Raw genomic sequence first — 24236 nt, forward strand, 5'->3', positions numbered from 1 at the left:
TGGTTCATCATGGGTGGCCAACCGACATTGTATTGAAAGACTTGTAATATCTTCAATCTGCTTGCTCTTCTGCTCTTCTTTAAGATGATACTCTTCTCTTGTGGTCGACTGGTCAGGTCGAGTTGTTCTCCCTTAGTATATTTTGAATCTGTCAGGTCAGGTCGACTTGTTCTGCTTTACTATATGTTGAAGCTATCATCTGCGAAGTGTCATCACTTCTGGAGCTCTCATATTTTGAATAGTACGCCACATTATATTAATGCACACAACAAATTACAGCATGCATGGTATCTTTTAAAACAATTGCAGAGATAGCACAAAGGGGTTTACAGGGAGGCAGTATTGGATTAGAATCACTTCTGCATTACAAAGAAAATCTCACTTGTTTTATGTTTTCATGCATGTCAGATATTGAACATTATCAAAATGAATATGAGAATGGGCGCACGAGAGGAATATTGCGGAACGATCCACTGGCTAACAAACTTGGCATGGTGGAGGATGCCCTATCTTATTCACCCATCAAGGTGCTTGCTCTAACTTTGCAAAGTTGTATTGGTCTCACATATTTTGCATCTGACCTCTTGCATTACTTCTATTTTGTTACACCATCTGCTTAGTTTAAGCATCATATATGAGTATATGCCATACCTATCCATTTTCTGTACCTATTCCATTTGTCGTCATAGTATGTTTTTCCAGTCAAATGTTGTTCTTTCGTAATAGATGTCCAAAACGAAGAGGGTGAGTGCAGATCCTCAAGGAGTACAAACTAGGTATTTGGAAAAGGTAGTGATACCTGTTAAATCCAATAGATCAGCAGCCACAGAAAACACATGCCCAACTGTACCACACTTTACCCCTACTCCAGTGGCCAAACCCCTATTAGAACTGTTGGGAGCCCAGCGTCAGGTACTGTCTATCATATCAATTCAAAATTTGAACTCCTAAATTTCTGCTTGTGCCTTACCATCTCTCTTGTATGAAAACTAATTTCAGATGAATCTCCTTGCTCAAAGGATCATACGATCTCAAAACAATAATGGGTTCTGCATTGCTCTTGTCAGTACCTCTCTCCCTTTTGCCTTGTAACGCTGTACTTAATTAATTGCTATTTGATTATGTATCATCAGTCCGCACCTGAGCTTCATTATCCTCTGTTTCTTCCAATATTATTTGATCTATATTTACTCTTTGCAAAATGTAGAATAATGGCAATGCTTATAAAGAATTTTCTTTGGGGAATTTATTGAATTATCCTTCCATCAACATGGAGAAGGGCTTTGTCCAGCCCGTGTTAACATGTAATGTAAGTTCATCCTTCTCAAGCCTTCAAACTTTGTTCTAGTATAGATTTGGATAGGAATCATTTCCTCCACTGTTGTTTGCTTTGCTGTTTACATCTGATTGGATGTTTGCAACAACTACCAGTTTAAAATTGTAGTTGTAAATACATGTTCCTTATGCAGAACGGATACATTTATTTGCTTATATAATTGTGAAACCTGTTACGTGTCTCCTTGTTTCTCTTTCAGACTCATATCTCTTACGCCAGGCAGAACTTTAGGGAAGATAGTGAGCCAAACCATCTTTAGGACAGCGAGATGACCCCAAGGTCCTGTCTTGATGAAGACAGTGAGTTGAAGCTACTCACCAGCAGGTGTGAGACAACCTCTGTGCAGTCGCTGCCTCAATCAGTTCGACTTCTTCAATCCCAACTTAAAGCGGAAAGGCTTGCTTCAACTCAGCTCCGACTTGAAGTCAAAGATGCAATGAAGATGTCAGAGGACTGTCGTGCGCACCATCATGCCTTAAATCTAGTGTTGATGCATCTATCATTGACACAACTGAGGTCTACTCAGCTTCTTCGCCTGTTTGGGGGGGGGGGGTGACCTGGCCAGGCCTAGTTCCTTCTGAAGTGCTCTCAGTTTTGTATATTCTTTTGTCAGCGTGTTTATTTGCACTGGTGGCGAACTTTGATGCCTAGTGGATGTAATATGTGTGATAGCTGTGATAGCCTAGCGTAAGTTGCTTTCTTATTTATTTCCTTGTTGTCTTGTTTATTTGTTTGCTTGTAGTCATTGCAGTTCTTTTTCCGCGGTTTGCTAGTGGCTGCAATAACCTATTTTTTAGAACTAGCCACAATAACCATGGGCTAATATTTACTGTAGTGACACTGGGCCTCCTATGGGCCGTAGAAACAATGGGCCTTCTACGGGCCGTATCATCAATGGGCCTTATACGGGCGGTATGATCGATTGGCCTAACATGAGCCAATAACACGCCGCATTATGGCCGTAAAAGGGCTAGAGTTGGAATCGTCCGTTCATGGGTCGACCATAACGGGCCATCGTTAATAGGCCGTATTTGATGATGCTATGAAAACGGCCCAACGTATTAACGAACCACAAACGGGCTGACTGTAACCACGGGCTGAATTTGGCCCACAAGCAGAAAATGACAGTAACGGGCCATAAGTAAACGAATGCCGGAAATGAGCCCAAGAATAAATGGGCTCTGAGAAGGCCGAAAGATAACATGGGCTGGAAACAGCCCAACGGAATAACGGGCCGTTAGTGGGTATAAAGTGATACAGTCTTCATTACGGGCCAGTTTCACCACGGGCCGTTCATGTGTGTAAAGTGATACACTGTTCATTACGGGCCAGTTTCACCACGGGCCATTAATAGGCCAAGAGTTACAAAGGGCCTCATATTGGCCAAAAGACGTCATGGGCCATACATGGGCCAGAAGTGAAAATGGGCTGGAATCATATTGGGTGGCCCAGATGACGCCACGGGGCCTAATTCGGATAGGGTGTAACGGGCCTTGGGTTAGCGGGCTGTAAATGGGCTATATGCGAACATGCCGTTAACAGGCTTTACATGGGTCGGCCTGCCACCTTTTGACCAAGTCAAACGGGCCGGCCTTTTCACAGGAATGGGCCTCTGTTAGGCCGTGCCATGTGTCGACGTATCATAGGCGCCTTCTGTCCAATGAGTGGATGACATCTGTCCCAACGATGAACCGACATGTGTTTCCTCCAGCCAATGATGATTTTACACATGGAAAATCCCCATTGGTTGGGGCTTTTAACGGGTTATCGGATCCAAAACCCGACCCGATAGCTTAACGGCGTTCCGTTATGATGGATGCCACGTGTCGATCACCCTTGACGAAAGCACTTCTGACGCGGGATTTATCGTCATGGAAGTGGACACTTCCGTGATGATAATTTTGGTAATGTCATGAAACACTTCTACGATAACACAGGTATGACTATCTTGATTCTGTCATAAAATCGTCATGGATGTACATGCATGACAGAAAATGCGACCTACTGTGACAAACACGTATCATCACGGAAGTGTATTTTTTTGTAGTGATGAATCTTGATAATGATGGGACTGAATATGATCCACCTTTACCTAGAAGGCATTCCAAAAATTCGGAGTTTTTAGATCTTGATGCTAAATTTGATAAAAGTGGGATTGAAGAGATCAAAACTCTAGATGTTAATGAACCTAATATTTTGGATTTCAAGGAATTTAATTATAATAGCTGCTCTTTGATAGATTGTATTTCCTTGTTGCAATCCGTGCTAAATTCTCCTCGTGCTTATAGCCAAAATAAAGCTTTTACCAAACATATCGTTGATACTTTGATGCAATCTTATGAAGAAAAACTTGGGTTGGAAGTTTCTATCCCTAGAAAACTTTATGATGAGTGGGAACCTACTATTAAAATTAAAATTAAAGATCATGAATGATATGCTTTGTGTGATTTGGGTGCTAGTGTTTCCATGATTCCAAAGACTGTGTGATTTGTTAGGTTTCCGTTATTTTGATGATTGCTCTCTAAACTTGCACCTTGCGGATTCCACTATTAAGAAGCCTATGGGAAGAATTAATGATGTTCTTATTGTTGCAAATAGGAATTATGTGCTCGTATATTTTATCGTTCTTGACATAGATTGCAATCCTTCATGTCCTATTATTCTTGGTAGACCTTTCCTTAGAACGATTGGTGCAATTATTGATATGAAGGAAGGAAATATTAGATTCCAATTTCCGTTAAGGAAAGGCATGGAACACTTTCCTATAAAGAAAATTAAATTACATTATGAATCTATTATGAGAGCCACTTATGGATTGCCTACCAAAGATGGCAATACCTAGATCTATCTTTGCTTTTTATGCCTAGCTAGGGGCGTTAAACGATAGCGCTTGTTGGGAGGCAACCCAATTTTATTTTTATTTCTTACTTTTTTCCCCTGTTTAGTTATAAATAATTTATCTAGCCCCTGTTTTCGTTGTGATTTTTGTGTTTAATTAGTGTTTGTGCCAAGTAGAACCGTTGGGAAGACTTGGGGAAAGTCTTGTTAATCTTGCTGTAAAAAACAGAAACTTTAGCACTCACGAGAACTGCTGCCATTTTTATTTGGAAAGTTCTATTTAGTTAATTATTTTTTAAGATGATTAACAGATAAATTCCTCACGTCTATAAATTTATTTTAGAATTTTTGGGGTTCCAGATCTTGCGCTAGCTACAGATTACTCCAGACTATTCTGTTTTTGACAGATTCTGTTTTTCGTGTGTTGTTTGCTTATTTGGATGAATCTATGGCTAGTAAAATATTTTATAAACCATAGAGAAGTTGTAATACAGTAGGTTTAACACAAATATAAATAAAGAATGAGTTCATTACAGTACCTTGAAGTGGTCTTTTATTTTCTTTCGCTAACGGAGCTCACGAGATTTTCTACTTTAAGTTTTGTGTTGTGAAGTTTTCAAGTTTTGGGTAAGGATTTGATGGATTATGGAACAAGGAGTGGCAAGAGCCTAAGCTTTGGGATGCCCATGGCACCCCCAACATAATCTAAGGACACCAAAAATCCAAAGCTTGGGGATGCCCCGTAAGGCATCCCCTCTTTCGTCTACTTCCAACGGTAACTTTACTTGGAGCTATATTTTTATTCACCACATGATATGTGTTTTGCTTGGAACGTCTTGTATGATTTGAGTCTTTGCTTTTAGTTTACCACAATCATCTTTGCTGTACACACCTGTTGAGAGAAACACACATGATTCAGAAATTATTAGAATACTCTATGTGCTTCACTTATATCTTTTGAGTTATATAGTTTTGCTCTAGTACTTCACTTATATCTTTCAGAGCACGGTGGTGGATTTGTTTTATAGAAACTGTTGATCTCTCATGCTTCACTTAGATTATTTTGAGAGTATTAACTAGCATGGTAATTTGCTTAAATAATCCTAATATGCTAGGTATTCAAGATTAGTAAAAACTTTCTTATGAGTGTTTTGAATACTAAGAGAAGTTTGATGCTTGATGATTGTTTTGAGATATGGAGGTAGTGACATTAAAGTTGTGCTAGGTGAGTAGTTGTGAAATTGAGAAATACTTGTGTTGAATTTTGCAAGTCCCGTAGCATGCACGTATGGTAAACGTTATGTAACAAATTTGAAACATGAGGTGTTCTTTGATTGTCCTCCTTATGAGTGGCGGTCGGGGACGAGCGATGGTCTTTTCCTACCAATATATCCCCCTAGGAGCATGCGTGTAGTGCTTGGTTTTTGATGACTTGTAGATTTTTGCAATAAGTATGTGATTTCTTTATGACTAATGTTGAGTCCATGGATTATACGCACTCTCACCTTTCCATCATTACTAGCCTCTTCGGTATCGTGCATTGCCCTTTCTCACATTGAGAGTTGGTGCAAACTTCGCCGGTGCATCCAAACCCCGTGATATGATAAACTCTTTCACACATAAACCTCCTTATATCTTCTTCAAAACAGCCACCATACCTACCTATTATGGCATTTCCATAGCCATTCCGAGATATAGTGCCATGCAACTTTCCACCATCCCGTTTATCATGACACGTTCAGCATTGTCATATTGCTTTGCATGATCATGTAGTTGACATCGTATTTGTGGCAAAGCCACCATTCATAATTTTTCATACATGTCACACTTGATTCATTGCATATCCCGGTACACCGCCGGAAGCATTCATATAGAGTTGTACCTTGTTCTAGTATCGAGTTGTAATCATTGAGTTGTAAATAAATAGAAGTGTGATGATCATCATTTAATAGAGCATTGTCCAAAATAAAAAAAGGAGAGAAAGGCCAAATAAAAAAAGGAAGGCCCAAAAAAGAGAGAAATGAAAAGGGACAATGCTACTTTCTTTTTTTCCACACTTGTGCTTCAAAGTAGAACCATGATCTTCATGATAGAGAGTCTCTTGTTTTGTCACTTTCATATACTAGTGGGAATTTTTCATTATAGAACTTGGCTTGTATATTCCAACAATGGGCCTCCTCAAGTGCCCTAGGTCTTCGAGCAAGCAAGTTGGATGCACACCCACTAGTTTCTTTTGTTGAGCTTTCATACATTTATAGCTCTAGTGCATCTGTTGCATGGCAATCCCTACTCCTTGCATTAACATCAATCGATGAGCATCTCCATAGCTCATTGATTAGCCTCGTTGATGTGAGACTTTCTCCTTTTTTGTCTTCTCCACATAACCCCCATCATTATACTCTATTCCACCCATAGTGCTATATCCATGGCTCGCGCTCATGTATTGCGTGAAGGTTTATGAAGTTTGAGATTACTAAAGTATGAAACAATTGCTTGGCTTGTCATCGGGGTTGTGCATGATGAGAGCATTCTTGTGTGATGAAAATGGAGCATGACTAAACTATATGATTTTGTAGGGATGAACTTTCTTTGGCCATGTTATTTTGAGAAGACATAATTGCTTAGTTAGTATGCTTGAAGTATTATTATTTCTATGTCAATATTAAACTTTTATCTTGAATCTTTCGGATCTGAATATTCATGCCACAATTAAGAAGAATTACATTGAAATTATGCCTAGTAGCATTCCACATCAAAAATTATGTTTTTATCATTTACCTGCTCGAGGACGAGCAGGAATTAAGCTTGGGGATGCTTGATACGTCTCCAATGTATCTATAATTTTTGATTGCTCCATGCTATATTATCTACTGTTTTGGACATTATTGGGCTTTATTATACACTTCTATATTATTTTTTGGACTAACCTATTAACCGGAGGCCCAGCCCAGAATTGCTATTTTTTTGCCTATTTTAGGGTTTCGAAGAAAAGGAATATCAAACGGAGTCCAAACGGAATGAAACCTTCGGGAACGTGATTTTTGGAACGAACAAGATCCAGGAGACTTGGACCCTACGTCAAGCAATCAACAGGGAGGCCACGAGGTAGGGGGCGTGCCTACCCCCCCCCCCCCAGGCGCACCCTCCACCCTTGTGGGCCCCCTGTTGCTCCACCGACGTACTTCTTCCTCCTATATATACCTACATACCCCCAAACAATCAGATACAGAGCCAAAACCCTAATTCCACCGCCATAACTTTCTGTATCCACGAGATCCCATCTTGGGGCCTGTTTCGGAGCTCCGCCGGAGGGGGCATCGATCATGGTGGGCTTCTACATCAACACCATAGCCCTTCCAATGAAGTGTGAGTAGTTTACCTCAGACGTATGGGTCCATAGTTATTAGCTAGATGGCTTCTTCTCTATTTTTGGATCTTAATACAAAGTTCTCCCCCTCTCTTGTGGAGATCTATTCGATGTAATCTTCTTTTGCGGTGTGTTTGCTGAGACCGATGAATTGTGGGTTTATGATCAAGTTTATCTATGAACAATATTTGAATCTTCTCTGAATTCTTTTATGTATGATTGGTTATCTTTGCAAGTCTCTTCAAATTATCAGTTTGGTTTGGCCTACTAGATTGATCTTTCTTGCAATGGGAGAAGTGCTTAGCTTTGGGTTCAATCTTGCGGTGTCCTTTCCCAGTGACAGTAGGGGCAGCAAGGCACGTATTGTATTGTTGCCATCGAGGATAACAAGATGGGGTTTTTATCATATTGCATGAATTTATCCCTCTACATCATGTCATCTTGCTTAAGGTGTTACTCTGTTCTTATGAACTTAATACTCTAGATGCATCCTGGATAGCGGTCGATGTGTGGAGTAATAGTAGTAGATGTAGGCAGGAGTCAGTCTACTTGTCTCAGACGTGATGCCTATATACATGATCATACCTAGATATTCTCATAACTATGCTCACTTCTGTCAATTTCTCAACAGTAATTTGTTCACCCACAGTAAAATACTTATGCTCTTGAGAGAAGCCACTAGTGAAACCTATGGCCCCCGGGTCTATCTTCATCATATTAATCTTACAACACTTAGTTATTTTCATTGCCTTTTATTTTACTTTGCATCTTTATCATAAAAATACCAAAAATATTATCTTATCATATCTATCAGATCTCACTCTCGTAAGTGACCGTGTTGGGATTGACAACCCCTTATCGTGTTGGTTGCGAGGATTTATTTGTTTGGTGTAGGTGCGAGGGACTGGCACGTAGCCTCCTACTGGATTGATACCTTGGTTCTAAAAAACTAAGGGAAATACTTACGCTACTTTGCTGCACCACCCTTTCCTCTTCAAGGGAAAACCAATACAAGTGCTCAAGAGGTAGCATGGAGCTACGAGGGGCCCACGAGGGGGGAGGGCGCGCCCAGGGGGTAGGCACGCCCCCTGCCTCGTGGCCACCTTGTTGATTGCTTGATGTCCACTCCAAGTCCTCTGGATCATGTTTCTTCCAAAAAATCATGTTCCCGAAGGTTTCATTCCGTTTGGACTTCGTTTGATAGTCCTTTTATATGAAACACTGAAATAGGAAAAAAACAATTTGGGCTCGGCCTCCGGTTAATAGGTTAGTCCCAAAAATAATATGAAAGTGTAAAATAAAGCCCATTAACATCCAAAATAGATAATATAATAGCATGGAACAATCAAAAATTATAGATACGTTGGAGACGTATCAGCCATCACGCCGCAGCTCGGGCCCTCGTAAGCAAGGCCTTCCATACAGGTCTCTTTTGGCCAACGGCTCGAGCAGACGCACATGCCCTTATGCAACACTGTGTGGGATGTCAGCTTTTCGCCAATAAAAGTCATATGCCGCCCACTGCCTTAAGTACAATCCCCATCACTTGGCCTTTTGCGGTCTGGGGGCTAGACATGGTCGGACCCCTTGTTGGTGACAAAAACCGGCAGATCTCGGGTAAGGGATCCCGAACCGTGCGTCTAAGGTCAATGGTAACAGGAGATGGGGGACACAATGTTTACCCATATTCGGGCCCTCTCTATGGAGGTAATACCCTACTTCCTGCTTGATTGATCTTGATGAATACGAGTATTACAAGAGTTGATCTACCACGAGATCATAATGGCTAAACCCTAAAAGTCTAGCATGTCTGACTATGATTATCCGGCTATATACGGACATAGCCCTCCAGTTTATATAGACATAGGAGGGATCTAGGGTTACATAAGGTCGGTTACAGATAGAGGAATCTTCATATTTGGACGCCAAGCTTGCCTTCCACGCCAAGGACAGTCCCATCTGGACACGGGTAGAGTCTTCGGTCTTCGTATCTTCACAGCCCATCAGTCCGGCCCATGTCTAATAGGTCGGATGCCCGAGGACGCCTTAGTCCAGGACCCCCTCAGTAGCCCCTGAACCAGGCTTCAATGACGAGGTGTCCGGCGCGCAGATTGTCTTCGGCATTGCAAGGCGGGTTCCCCTTTCCGAATACTCCAAGATAGTCTTCGGTCATAATGAACGTGTCCGAATCTGCAACACAAGTACCACACACAACCACAGAGAATATAATATTACACGAGTCCAATCCGCTGACAACTTTTTGTAATGTGACATCACGTCTGCTTGGTCATCATTTTGAACCGTTTTCCGTCTGCCGTTCCACGTTTCGAGACGTGGATTTAATAGGCACGTCTTCTCGAAGCAGAGATCATGTCCCCTTATCGTGGGATTCACATCAATACGGGTGTGGGTAATATAATCGTGCCGTTTACACAGCCCTTGGGAACAGGAGAGTTTTAAGGTGGGTGGGGAGGCGCTTGATATTCACTGCCTTTATAAGGAGATAAGGATTCCTCTTTCTTCACCCACGCCTTCTCTCTTCCTCTGCCCTTCCATTCTCGAGCTCCACCACACAAGTCCTCATTCTTTCCGCCCCAAGGAAGCATTCAACCATGTCCGGATCTGGAGGGAAAGGCAAGTGGATGGCCTCCTCCGTTAGGGAGAATGACATCACCAAGCTTTGGGAGGCAGGGTATCTGGCGAAAGAAATCGCCCACCGGCTTCCAGCCAAGGGACAAATCGTCCCCACCCCGAAGCCCAACAAGAGGGTGGTCTTCATCCCCCATTTCGTCCATGGGTTAGGGTTTCCTCTCCACCCTTTCGTTCGCGGGCTTATGTTCTATTACGGGCTAGATTTCCATGATCTAGCCCCGAACTCCTTCCTCGACATCTCGGCATTCATTGTCGTGTGTGAGGCCTTCTTCCGCATCCAACCCCACTTTGGACTATGGCTCAAGATTTTCAATGTGAAGCCAAAGGTGGTGGATCGCCAGCACGCGGAGTGCGGAGGTGCCATCGTGAGCAAGCTGCCCAATGTCACATGGCCCAAGGGTACTTTTGTGGAGACCGTCAAGGAGTGGCAAAAACTATGGTTTTACATCACAGAGCCCCGCGACGCCACCTGGGCCGCGGCTCCCGAATTCAACTCCGAAGCTCCAATGCGTCTCACCTCCTGGATAGAGAAGGGCCTAAATTGGTCTTCGTCGGACGAACTGATAGTGCTGCAAAAGCGCATCCAGAGCATGGTGGATAAAAACATCAAGCTCGTCGATGTCATCCAGGTGATGCTGGTACGCCGGATCCTCCCATGCCAAAGCCGAACTTGCCCTTTATGGGAGTTTGATCCGAAGAAGCACCCAACTTTGGAAAGGCTCTTCAGAACCACTCACGAAGATGCCTGGAAGTTGCTTTTTAAGGGTAACGAGACGCCGCCAGCCATAGACTCAGACCGCGGGCACGATATTACCCATTCTGCCAATGAGGTAAGCCTTTTACGTCGCCAGACGCATCCTCTACTTGCTTGTTTCAAGGAGGATATATAAACTTTATTATTATTGTTCTTTCAGGTATGGACGGAGAGGGCGGAGCGGATTCACTATTTGGCTCTGCTGCCCGAAGAACTAGTCATCCCGCTCCTGGTGAAGATTCTGGTGCCGGCACCCTATAAGGCGCCAGAGAAGAAGGCCAAGGGGGTCCAGAGTGGTCCCTGCCGCAAGGGAGCTTCGGACGTGTTGTCCGAAGACAAGACTCTCTCCTCCGCCGCCGAAGATGATGACGAGGAGGAGGAAGAAAGCACTTCTCCCCCTAATGGGGGGAGGAAGAAGAGGGCAGCCTCCACAAATCTGGAGGCGGAGGCGCGCAAGAGGGGGAAAGGTCCCCCTGCGGATAACTCCGCGTGGGACGTCGATAGCAGCCTGGAGTGACGCCCCCGAAACAAGCTTCTGGTCGCGTCGTAAGTACTAAAAACCCACACACGTCCATACATCCGGCCTCTCTTGCTTCATGCTATTAATATATTTAGATGATGACGTTGCAGTTCGGCCCATGATAGCTCCCAGCGATCCTCATCAAGAGGTTCGTTGGATTCGAAGGCGATGGCTAGCGAGTCACCGTCGGCCGCTCACTCTCCCACGGCCAAGGGCGACGACGAGGTGTTGTCCCAAAGGACCTTCCCCGGCCAGGGAGAGGTTCAGGAGGCCGCCAGGGTGGCGCCAGAGGGCGAAGCCTCGGCTTCCAGACACATGGGGGAGCAGACCCCCATGGCGACTGAGGATGGGGGCCTTGCTCAATTCGGCCCCCAGCCGAATACAAGTACGGAGACCTATACGGCTTCGGAATCCGGCGAGCAACCTCATTCGAAAGAAGGGGGTGTGCCTGTTCCGCCGGTGACCTCTGTCCAACTAGAGGCACCGGATAATCTGCTGGAAGCGCTACGAGGCGCTTCCATTGTGGATGAACACCGTATCCTTATGGGTATGGTGATTGAGAGGGTTCAGCCCGTCAAGAGCGGACTAACCGAAGCCTGTAGCAGCCTGCTGTCAGGTTTTGAGGTAAGCGACGCAAAAGAGAAAATCCCCATATATACAGTAGCCCCTGAGACATTGTCCTGTGTTCGGAAAGAAAAGCCGAACAAAGGATCAATTTATTTTCACAGGGGACTAACTAAATATGTCTTATATGAATAAGCAGGCGTCGTTGCTGGCCGCAACCGCGCACACTGCCGAAGTCTCCGGACTGAAGCAAAGACTAGAGCGCGCCGAGCAGGAGCTCGGCCAAGCGAGAAAGCAGCTGGAAGACTAGCAAGGTATGTACTGACTGGCTGTATATTCGGATAGAATAAATAATGCATATTGACTGTAGTGCCATGATATGTGTAGGAGCGGCGACCGAGGTCGAGGTCCTTAAACAGGCCTTGGCCTAGGCCGAGGAGAAAGCTGCCAAGGAGAAAGACGCTCGAGAGAAGCACGAGGCCAGGCTTGATGAGGTCCAACAAGAGCTCCAGGATGCAGGGAAGAAATGCGAATCCTTGGAGCGTGACGTTTCGGCTTCAGAGACCGAACTCGCTAAGGCCCGCCAAAGCGCGGAAGAATGATAACCCACAAGTATAGGGGATCGCAACAGTTTTCGATAAGTAAGAGTGTCGAACCCAACGAGGAGCTAAAGGTAGAACAAATATTCCCTCAAGTTCTATCGACCACCAATATAACTCTACGCACGCTTGACGTTCACTTTACCTAGAACAAGTATGAAACTAGAAGTACTTTGTAGGTGTTGTTGGATAGGTTTGCAAGATAATAAAGAGTACATAAATAAAAAGTAGGGGCTGTTTAGATAAATAAACAATAAAGTAAATATAGCGGGTGTGGAAAAGTGGTGGTAGGAGTTGCGAAATTGCCCCTAAGCAATTGACTACTTTACTAGACCGATAGCAAGTATTATGTGGGAGAGGCCACTGCTAGCATGTCATCCCTAACTTGGAATTCTATGCACTTATGATTGGAACTATTAGCAAGCATCCGCAACTACTAATGTTCATTAAGGTAAAACCCAACCATAGCATTAAGATATATTGGTCCCCGTTCAATCTCATATGCATCAATTTCTATGCTAGGTTGAAGCTTCTGTCACTCTTGCCCTCCAATACATAGTCCTATCAACATACAAACTAACCCTAGGGTGTGATCCACGCGCGCAATCATATGATGGGCACCAAAGGACATCAACATAACCACAAGCAAATTAAATAAATCATAGCAATTCATCAACCACCGATAGGACAACGAAAATCTACTCAGACATCATAGGATGGCAACACATCATTGGATAATAATATGAAGCATAAAGCACCATGTTCAAGTAGAGTGTACAGCGGGTTGCGGGAGAGTGGACCGCTGTAGATAGAGGGGGGAAGGTGATGGAGATGTTGGTGAAGATGGCGGAGGTGTTGGTGTAGATCGCGGTGATGATGATGGCCCCCGGTGGCACTTCGGTGCCCCCGGAAGCGAGGGGGAGAGAGCCCCCCCCCTCCTTCTTCTTCCTTGACCTCCTCCCTAGATGGGAGAAGGGTTTCCCCTCTGGTCCATGGCCTCCATGGCAAGGGAGGGGCGAGAGCCCCTCCGAGATTGGATCTGTCTCTCTGTCTCTCTCTGTTTCCGCGTTCTCAGATTCTTCCCTTTCACCGTTTCTTATATTCCCGGAGATCCGTAACTCCGACTGGGCTGAAATTTTGACACGATCTCTATCCAGAAATTGGCTTTCTTGTGGAGAAAGAAGGGCACCAATCGCCTTACGGGGTGGCCACGAGGGTCAGGGGCGCGCCTGACACCCCGGGGCGCGCCCCCCTACCTCGTGGGCCCCTCGAGCATCGTCTCGCGTGGATTCTTCTTCCCAAAAATCATATATATTCCAAAAAAATCTCCGTCAGTTTTTATTCCGTTTGGACTCCGTTTGATATGGATATTCTACGAAACAAAAAACATGCAACAAACAGGAACTGACACTGGGGCACTGGATTAATATGTTAGTCCCAAAAATAGTATAAAAAGTTGCCAAAAGTATATGAAAGTTGAATAATATTGGCATGGAACAATCAAAAATTATAGATACGACGGAGACGTTTCAGCATCCCCAGGCTTAATTCCTGCTCGTCCTCGAGTAGGCAAATGATAAAAAAAGATAATTTTTGATGTGGAATGCTACCTAGCATAATCTTGATCACATATCCAATCATGGCATGAATATTAAGACACGAGTGATTCAAAGCAATAGTCTATCATTTGACATAAAAACAATAATACTTCAAGCCCACTAATAAAGCAATCATGTCTTTTCAAAATAACATGGCCAAAGAAAGTTATCCCTACAAAATCATATAGTCTGGCTATGCTCCATCTTCACCACACAAAATATTCACATCATGCACAACCCCTATGACAAGCCAAGCAATTGTTTCATACTTTTGACGTTCTCAAACCTTTTCAACTTTCACGCAATACATGAGCGTGAGCCATGGACATAGCACTATAGGTGGAATAGAATATGATGGTGGAGAAGACAAAAAGGAGAAGATAGTCTAACATCAACTAGGCGTATCAACGGGCTATGGAGATGCCCATCAATAGATATCAATGTGAGTGAGTAGGGATTGCCATGCAACGGATGCACTAGAGCTATAAGTGTGTGAAATCTCCAACTGAAACTAAGTGGGTGTGCATCCAACTTGCTTGCTCATGAAGACCTCGGGCATTTGAGGAAGCCCATCATCAGAATATACAAGCCAAGTTCTATAATTAAAATTCCCACTAGTATATGAAAATGATAACTCAAGAAACTCTCTATATGAAGAACATGGTGCTACTTTGAAGCACAAGTGTGGAAAAAGGAATAGTAGCATTGCCCCTTCTTTTTTTGGCCTTTCTTTTTTTATTTGGCCTTTCTTTTTTTGGCCTTTCTTTTTTATTTGGCCTTTCTTTCTTTTTTTTGGGGGGGGGGACAATGCTCTATTGAATGATGATCATCACACTTCTATTTACTTACAACTCAAGAATTACAACTCGATACTTAGAACAAGATATGACTCTATATGAATGCCTCCAGCGGTGTACCGGGATATGCAATGAATCAAGAGTGACAAGTATGAAAGAATTATGAACGGTGGCTTTGCCACAAATACTATGTCAACTACATGATCATGCTAAGAAATATGACAATGATGAATGTGTCATGATGAACGGAACATTGGAAAGTTGCATGGCAATATATCTCGGAATGGATATGGAAATGCCATAATAGGTAGGTATGGTGGCTGTTTTGAGGAAGGTATATGGTGGGTTTATGGTACCGGCAAAAGTTGTGCGGTACTAGAGAGGCTAGCAATGGTGGAAGGGTGAGAGTGCGTATAATCGATGGACTCAACATTAGTCATAAAGAACTCACATACTTATTGCAAAAATCTATTAGTCATCGAAACAAAGTACTATGTGCATGCTCCTAGGGGGATAGATTGGTAGGAAAAGACCATCCCTCGTCCCCGACCGCCACTCATAAGGAAGACAATCAATAAACACCTCATGCTCCGACTTCATTACATAACGGTTCACCATACGTGCATGCTACGGGACTTGCAAACCTCAACACAAGTATTTCTCAGTTTCACAATTACTCGACTAGCATGACTCTAATATCACCATCTTTATATCGCAAAAACTATTGCAAGGAATCAAACATATCATATTCAGCGATCTACAAGTTTATGTAGGATTTTATGACTAACCATGTGAATGACCAGTTCCTGTCATCTCTCTAAATATATATAAGTGAAGCACGAGAGTTTAATTCTTTCTACAAAAGATATGCCCGTGCTCTAACAAATATAAGTGAAGCAAAAGAGCATTCTACAAATGGCGGTTGTCTATGTAATGAGAAACAGGCAATCCAAACTTCAAATGATATAAGTGAAGCACATGAAGCATTCTATAAAGCCATACTCAAAAGATATAAGTGAAGTGCAATGAGCATTCTATAAATCAACCAAGGACTATCTCATACCAGCATGGTGCATAAAAAGAAAAAGAAAAACCTAAATGCAAAAGACGCTCCAAGATTGCATATATCGCATGAACAAAACGAATCTGAAAACATACCGATATTTGTTGAAGAAAGAGGGGATGCCTCCCCAGCATCCCCAAGCTTAGACGCTTGAGTCTCCTTGAATATTTACTTGGGGTGCCTCGGGCATCGCCAAGCTTGAGCTCTTGCCTCTCTTCCTTCTTCTCACATCGAAACCTTCTCAATCATCGAACACTTCATCCACACAAAACTTCAACAGAAAACGCGGTAAGATCCGTTAGTATAATAAAGCAAATCACTACTATAAGTACTATTGAAAACCAATTCATATTTTGTTTTTGCATTGTGTCTACTGTAATATAACTTTTTCATGGCTTTATCCACTGATATAAATTGATAGTTTCATCAAAACAAGCAAACTATGCATCAAAAACAGAATCTGTCTAAAACAGAACAGTCTGTAGAAATCTGAACATTCACCATACTTCTGATACTTTCAAAATTCTACCAAAATTATGAAAAATAAAAAAATTGTATAGGAAGACAGTGCAAAAAGAATCAGAACCATTTGACGTTCCAGCTAAAAATGTAAAATCGCGCACTTCAGCCAAAATTTCTGTCCTGCACCGTACAAACCATCAAGCAAATGTAAACATCCTAAAGGCAAACATTGGCACATTATTTTTATAATACAATGGAATTGCACAAGGGGATAATTATTTTTATTGAAAAGTTTTTGTAATCAAGATTCACAAAGTTGCCGTGAGCATGAACAAAGTTCAAGGAGCTCTCCCACTTCAACAATGCTTGTCTTTCTCATTTTCACTTTCCTTTTTGAAAAAGTTTTGGGTTCCCCTCTTTATTTCTGTTGTTTTTAAACTATATGAAAGCACTCAACAGAAATAAATGACTCTCTAAAACTTCTGTGTTGTCTCCCTGGCAGCGCTTTCTTTAAAGCCATTAAGCTAGGCATATAGTGCTCAAGTAGTGAATCCACACGGATCCCAAGGTATATCAAAGCCAATTTTAATTAACAATGATTTGTAATTTAGTAGTGAGCACAAAGCAACATATATCAAGCAATGACGAAGTCTAACTCTCTTTCTATGCATCGGCATGTCATAAAAGAACAATTCATGCACACCTAGTAAAGGCCAATGCATAGTATAAACAGTTTCTTGCAATTTTATCATGTTGGAAACATAGAGAGGTTGAGATATAGTTCCTCTCTCATAATAATTGCAAGCAGGAGCAGCAAGCACATGCATATTATATCTATCAAAATCATCATGTGTAATAGTAAAACGCAACCCATCAATGTAATCCTTAATAAGGGTAAACTTCTCCGATATAGTGTAGTTGGGAGAATTCAAAAAGATAATAGGACTATCATGCATGGGTGCAATAGCAACAATTTCATGTTTAACAAAAGGAACTATAGCAATTTCATCTCCATAAGCATAATTCATATTGGCATCTTGGTCACAAGCATAGCAAGCATTATCAAAAAGGGATATTTCAAAAGAATCGACGGGATCATAGCAATTATCATAATATTCATCCTTCGGTAAGCATGAAGGGGAATTAAACAATGTATGAGTTGAAGAGTTACTCTCATTAGAAGGTGGGCACGGGTGATCAATCCGCTCTTCCTCCTTTTGTTCTTCGCTCTGCTCCTCATCTTTTTCATCCAATGAGCTCACAATGTCATCAACTTCTTCTTCCATAGATTCCTGCAAAGTATTAGTCTCTTCTTGGACAGCAGAGACTTTCTTAATAAGCGCATTAATTTCATAATTGTATTCATAATCCTCATAACAATATTTCAGGATAGCTAAATTTTCAGGTCTATAAACAGCATCATCAAAATCTTCAAACTCTTTAAACATAGATTCAATTTCATAAGCACCCATAAAAGCAACAAATTCTTCTATTTGTTCCACATCATAGTAATCATATATACCATTAGCATAAGAAGCTAAGGTTTCATTATCATTAAATTCACATGAAAAGGGAAGGTGTGGAGCCTTCACCTTAGAGCAACAAGTATAATCATATCTCAAGCATAGTTGCCTATCATACCACTTCAATATATAAATTTGATCCCATAATAGTTTCCCTTTTTGTGTCAAGCGGTAATCCCTAAAGTATTCACGTTGATCCAATGTTACTCCCATTACATAATTGAATGGGGTTTTCTCAGGATTATTAAAGTAGTACATAATATCTTTCACATAACCAGCATCGAGGGTTTGAGGAGGTTCCCCATCTCCATGAGCAGAAAGTACACCTAATTTTTTTGGTATTTCGTGTTCCATATCCATAACTAAAGATAAAGAACAGCAAATAAAAATTACTTAGTGATAAAGCAAACAAGCACACACGAGAATATTCACCCCATGCTATTGCTCCCCGGCAATGGCGCCAGAAAAAGGTCTTGATAACCCACAAGTATAGGGGATCGCAACAATTTTTGATAAGTAAGAGTGTCGAACCCAACGAGGAGCTAAAGGTAGAACAAATATTCCCTCAAGTTCTATCGACCACCGATACAACTCTACGCACGCTTGACGTTCACTTTACCTAGAACAAGTATGAAACTAGAAGTACTTTGTAGGTGTTGTTGGATAGGTTTGCAAGATAATAAAGAGTACGTAAATAAAAAGTAGGGGCTGTTTAGATAAATAAACAATAAAATAAATATAGCAGGTGTGGAAAAGTGGTGGTAGGAGTTGCGAAATTGCCCCTAAGCAATTGTCTACTTTACTAGACCGATAGCAAGTATTATGTGGGAGAGGCCACTGCTAGCATGTCATCCCTGACTTGGAATTCTATGCACTTCTGATTGGAACTATTAGCAAGCATCTGCAACTACTAATGTTCATTAAGGTAAAACCCAACCATATCATTAAGATATATTGGTCCCCCTTCAATCCCGTATGCATCAATTTCTATGCTAGGTTGAAGCTTCTGTCACTCTTGCCCTCCAATACATAGTCCTATCAACATACAAACTAACCCTAGGGTGTGATCCACGCGCGCAATCATATGATGGGCACCAAAGGACAGCAACATAACCACAAGCAAATTAAATTAATCATAGCAATTCATCAACCACCGATAGGACAACGAAAAATCTACTCAGACATCATAGGATGGCAACACATCATTGGATAATAATATGAAGCATAAAGCACCATGTTCAAGTAGAGGGTACAGCAGGTTGCGGGAGAGTGGACCGCTATAGATAGAGGGGGGAAGGTGATGGAGATGTTGGTGAAGATGGCGGAGGTGTTGGTGTAGATCGCGGTGATGATGATGGCCCCCGATGGCACTCCGGTGCCACCGGAAGCGAGGGGGAGAGAGCCCCCCTCCTTCTTCTTCTTACTTGACCTCCTCCCTAGATGGGAGAAGGGTTTCCCCTCTGGTCCATGGCCTCCATGGCAAGGGAGGAGCGAGAGCCCCTCCGAGATTGGATCTGTCTCTCTGTCTCTCTATGTTTCTGCGTTCTCAGATTCTTCCCTTTCACCGTTTCTTATATTCCCAGAGATCCGTAACTCCGATTGGGCTGAAATTTTGACACGATCTCTATCCGGAAATTAGCTTTCTTTTGGCGAAAGAAGGGCACCATCTGCCTTACGAGGTGGCCACGGGGGTCAGGGGCACGCCTGACACCCTGGGGCGCGCCCCCCTACCTCATGGGCCCCTCGAGCATCGTCTCGCGTGGATTCTTCTTCCCAAAAATCATATATATTCCAAAAAAAATCTCCGTCGGTTTTTATTCCTTTGGACTCCATTTGATATGGATATTCCGCGAAACAAAAAACATGCAAAAAATAGGAACTGGCACTGGGCACTGGATCAATATGTTAGTCCCAAAAATAGTATAAAAAGTTGCCAAAAGTATATGAAAGTTGAATAATATTGACATGGAACAATCAAAAATTATAGATACGACGGAGACGTATCAAAGAGGCCCGAGTTGAGGCCCAGGGCGCCCTCCAGGAGATCCAGGAGGCAAAGAAAATCGTGGCGGGTAAGGCGTTTAGTATGCAAAGCAAGTATGTGAAGAAGAAGTATTTCTTATTAACCCGGGTTCGGAGTTCTCCAGGGGCGTTTGCAGATCTACCGCACAGTGTGTCTGACGCTGCGGAGTTCTTCCGAGCCGAAGAAGGGAGCTCAACGAAGAAGTTGTTCTGGTCGCAATATGTTGCGCCAGAACATCAAGTGCCCTTTAGCGATCAGCTAAAACAGCTGGTCGAGCTGCATAGGGTGGCCGAACTGGCCATGAAGGATTTGATAATCCGGCTATGGCCTGCCGAAGCTATGCCCGGCAGCTACCTCGGGCTCGTGAAGCGGCTGGTGAACGCATGGCCTCGGCTGGACGTCGTCAAGCGATCGGCCTGTATTGAGGGTGCGTGCATGGCCTTCACACGCGTCAAGGTGTGGTGGGCGAAGATGGACGCCGTCAAGCTTACGACTGAGGGTCCGCCAGAGGGCAAGGAGAACCGCACACCCGAGCGATATTTTGCAGATGTCCTGGAGGGGTCTCGTATTGTGGCAACGCAATGTGCACAAGACATTATTTTCTAATGAATACATTCATATTGTCTCTTCCTTGTATGATGAAACAAAGCCATTATGTAATACAATATTTGTTATTTAAAGAATTTCTCCTCCTATGCGGCCTTGTTATGTGAAATCCGAGAGTTGGCCAGTTGCCGGCTTCTGGCCCCACATAGGCAGTACGGGGGTGTTCGGGATGTAATCTAGACACTCTTGACCCAATTGTTTGGTCCTTGAAGGAGGTGTTTAGCATGACGAACCAGGCAATAGGATTATGCGGCTTTAGCACCCTCACTTAGCCATAGGAGTTTGACAATAGAAATATAGGCGCAGCCCCTAGTACCTAAACTAGGATGCTGTAAACACTTGATCGGGTAAGTACCAATCCCTCGCGTAATGCGGAAAAAATCTCTAAGGATTCGAGACCTCCGAAGAGCTGACCGGCTCTTGCCGCATCATGACAGTCAGTTTTCGGCTTTCTCTACTGAGGTGCTCATCCGGGTAAACCAGGGCACAATCGCAGTAGTTCTCCCTTTACTGTCCTAGCCGATACAGCGGAATGTAAGGTAGTAAGCACAAGAGCCGGGAAACCCAACTATTGACCAAAGACATGATTCGAAGGCAATGCATATAGTGCTAAATTCGGGGTGCCGAACTATACTGTAAAAAGTGTTCGGACTTTGTTGCCGTTGTAAGTGCATCTAGTGCCACCCCTAGTTGGTTTTGGAGTATTGACGACAAACCTGGTTGAGGGACTAATGTGTTTGTGAGAATTGCAGGATAACACAGGTAGTAGTCCCTCATTGATTCGGTTTGCCTACCGGAGATGACCCCTAAAAATGTGTGAAGACATTGAAGACTATGGTGGTATGTGAAGATATTCACAGTGAAGACTATGACATGAGAAGACATCGCATGAAGACTTTGGAGCGCGAAGATAGAGTTGTTTCGTAGTTTCATTTTCTTCTTTGTTGAGTCATAGGAACCACCGTACTGTTGAGTGGGGTCCAAGTGAACATAGTCAGAATGACTAAAGTGATGCTCAACCAAAAAATCCTATGTCTTCGAGCGAAGACAATGAGAGCAAAACTTATCCAGAGCTGGATAAGTCAGCTTTACTTGTAGCCCAAGTAAAGTTACCGCGTGTGTTTGAAATATGACCGTTGGAACACGTGTCAGTTCCTTAGTGACCCAGGGTCATTTCAGACAAATCAGGTCGGGTTGCCTAGTGGCTATAAATAGCCCACCCCCTACACCATAAATTGGTGGCTGCTCAGAGTTAGTACACGGATTTTGTCGTTTGAGAGCAACCCACCTCGAAGCCTTTGAGAGAGAAATCCTTGCGAGGACAAAGCCCTAAACACCTAGAGCCAAAGAGTGTTAGGCATCACTGAAGTCTTCCTGTCTGTGTGATATGAAGACTTGTTACACTTGAGGACTGTGAATCCTCCAGCCAGTTAGGTGTCGCGTTCTGAGCATCCAAGAGTCATTGTGGATCACCGGTGAACGAAGTCTATGAAGGTTTGGAAGTCTACCTTGAAGACTTACCAGAGTGATTGAGCGAGGACTGGGTGTCCTCAGCTCAAGGGGAATAAGGTGAAGACACGGTCTTCTGAGTTAAATCTCAGCCTCCCTAACCAGACGTACAGTTGTCACAGCAACTGGAACTGGTCCAACAAATCATTGTCTTCAACAAGCAACTGGTTCTATCCTTCCCATCTCTTTATTTACAGTTGGTCCTTGTGAAGTCATTGCCTGTTTGCATTGTCCATTTGTCTTCATTGTGTGACTGTTTGTTCTGATTGGTTTCATACTATCTTCCATCCTGATCCATACTGCCTAACTGCTATTAGTCTCCGTGCTCTCACTTCATTGAATACTTGACTATGGCTTGTCTAGTGTAGTCTACCTTCCGCTGCATGGTTATAGGTTCATTTCTATCGTTTGTCTTTGAAACTCCCATGTTTTGAAGACTTTCATAAAAATCGCCTATTCACCCCCCCTCTAGTCGATAACTAGCACTTTCAATTGGTATTAAAGCAAGGTACTCCCTTGTTCTATGTGATCTGGTTTAACCACCTGGAGTTTTAGCTATGTCGACTGCAGGGATAATCAAAGTCTCCACTGTGTGCCCCGTCTTAGATGGCACTGATTATCCCAAATGGAAGACTATGATGAGGAAGCGACTCCTTGCAATGGACAATGAGCTTTGGACGGTCACGGAGATTGGCCTCACCGACTTATGCAAGATGGCGGATGCTGAAGACATTCAGAAGTTCACTCTGCTGGATGTCAAGGCGAAGGACATTATATGCTCCTCTCTGTCTAGAGATGAGTTCAGGCGCATCATGCATCTCTGCAATGCAAAGCTTATATGGGATCGGATTTCTGATGTTTATGAAGGTCATCGGACACGTCAGGATCCCTGGTTCCTCGACTTCAAGGAGTCACTTAAAACAATGTCTCCCGAACCCGAGCCATCATCTCCAACCTATTGCTTCATGGCACGTGGTGCCAAGGTAAACTCACGTGATGCTTACTTTCAAACATCAAGTGAAGATGACTCTGATTGTGATTCCAAACCCAGCTACAAAACACTTGCTAAAATTGCAAATGAACAACAAAAAGCTATGGAACATATTCAAAAACTGTTAGACAAAAGCGATGACCTGTTGGACGCGGAAATGACTCGATCTCAGTCCTTAATTGAAGACATAAAAATATTCATGTTAAGTATGAGGAACTTGAAAGTCATCATGAAACGCTCTCAACAACTCATGAAAATCTTTCCTATGATTATCTTCAAAGGAAGCAAGAACTTGAGAAATTGAGAGCAATTCATGAAGATCTTCAAAAGGAAAACGAGTCACTTCGCGCTCAACAGATCAGTCCCGCTCAGGAAGGATTTGAACCACCATGTCTTAAATGCCTTGAGCGTGATAATGCTACTTTTGTTGCTAAATGTTCTACTGTTGCTACTGTTGCAATATCTTCAATTGTTGATGTGGTAACTAACCCCTCTGCTGAGGATGCCACTACTATTGCTGATAAAAATGCTAGGTTGAAGACACTGCTTGAAACAGGGATGTACAAAAGTCTCAAAGGGCATCAGACACTATGTGATGTCCTCAAAAGGTAGATTCTGAACCGAAACCCTAGGAAAGAGGGTGTTGGGTTTGAAAGGAAAATGAATGCCGATGGCTCTTACTAGAAGCCTGAGCAGTACCTCAAAACCACATGGGTTGCTGCAAAGGAACCTTCAGTGGATCCATCCACCCTATCTGGCTTCACTTGTGCTAATCCTATTGTCATTGATGAATCCTTTGATGCAAACTATAAACTGTTTAAGAATCAGAATGGTGAAGTGTTTGCCAAGTATATTGGTACTAACTGCAGGAATGGGCCACCTATGAAGAAAGTCTGGGTGCCCAAAAGGTGTCTGGAGAATCTTCCAGTGAATGTCGTCATGACACCACAAGGGAAGAAGACAAATCCCAGACCACAGGCTTCATATGGTCCAAAGGCTTCATACAGACAGAAGACTCACCTGAGTCGCACTAA

Source organism: Triticum aestivum, chromosome 2A (assembly GCF_018294505.1).
Source record: "Triticum aestivum cultivar Chinese Spring chromosome 2A, IWGSC CS RefSeq v2.1, whole genome shotgun sequence".
Classification (NCBI taxonomy): domain Eukaryota; kingdom Viridiplantae; phylum Streptophyta; class Magnoliopsida; order Poales; family Poaceae; genus Triticum; species Triticum aestivum.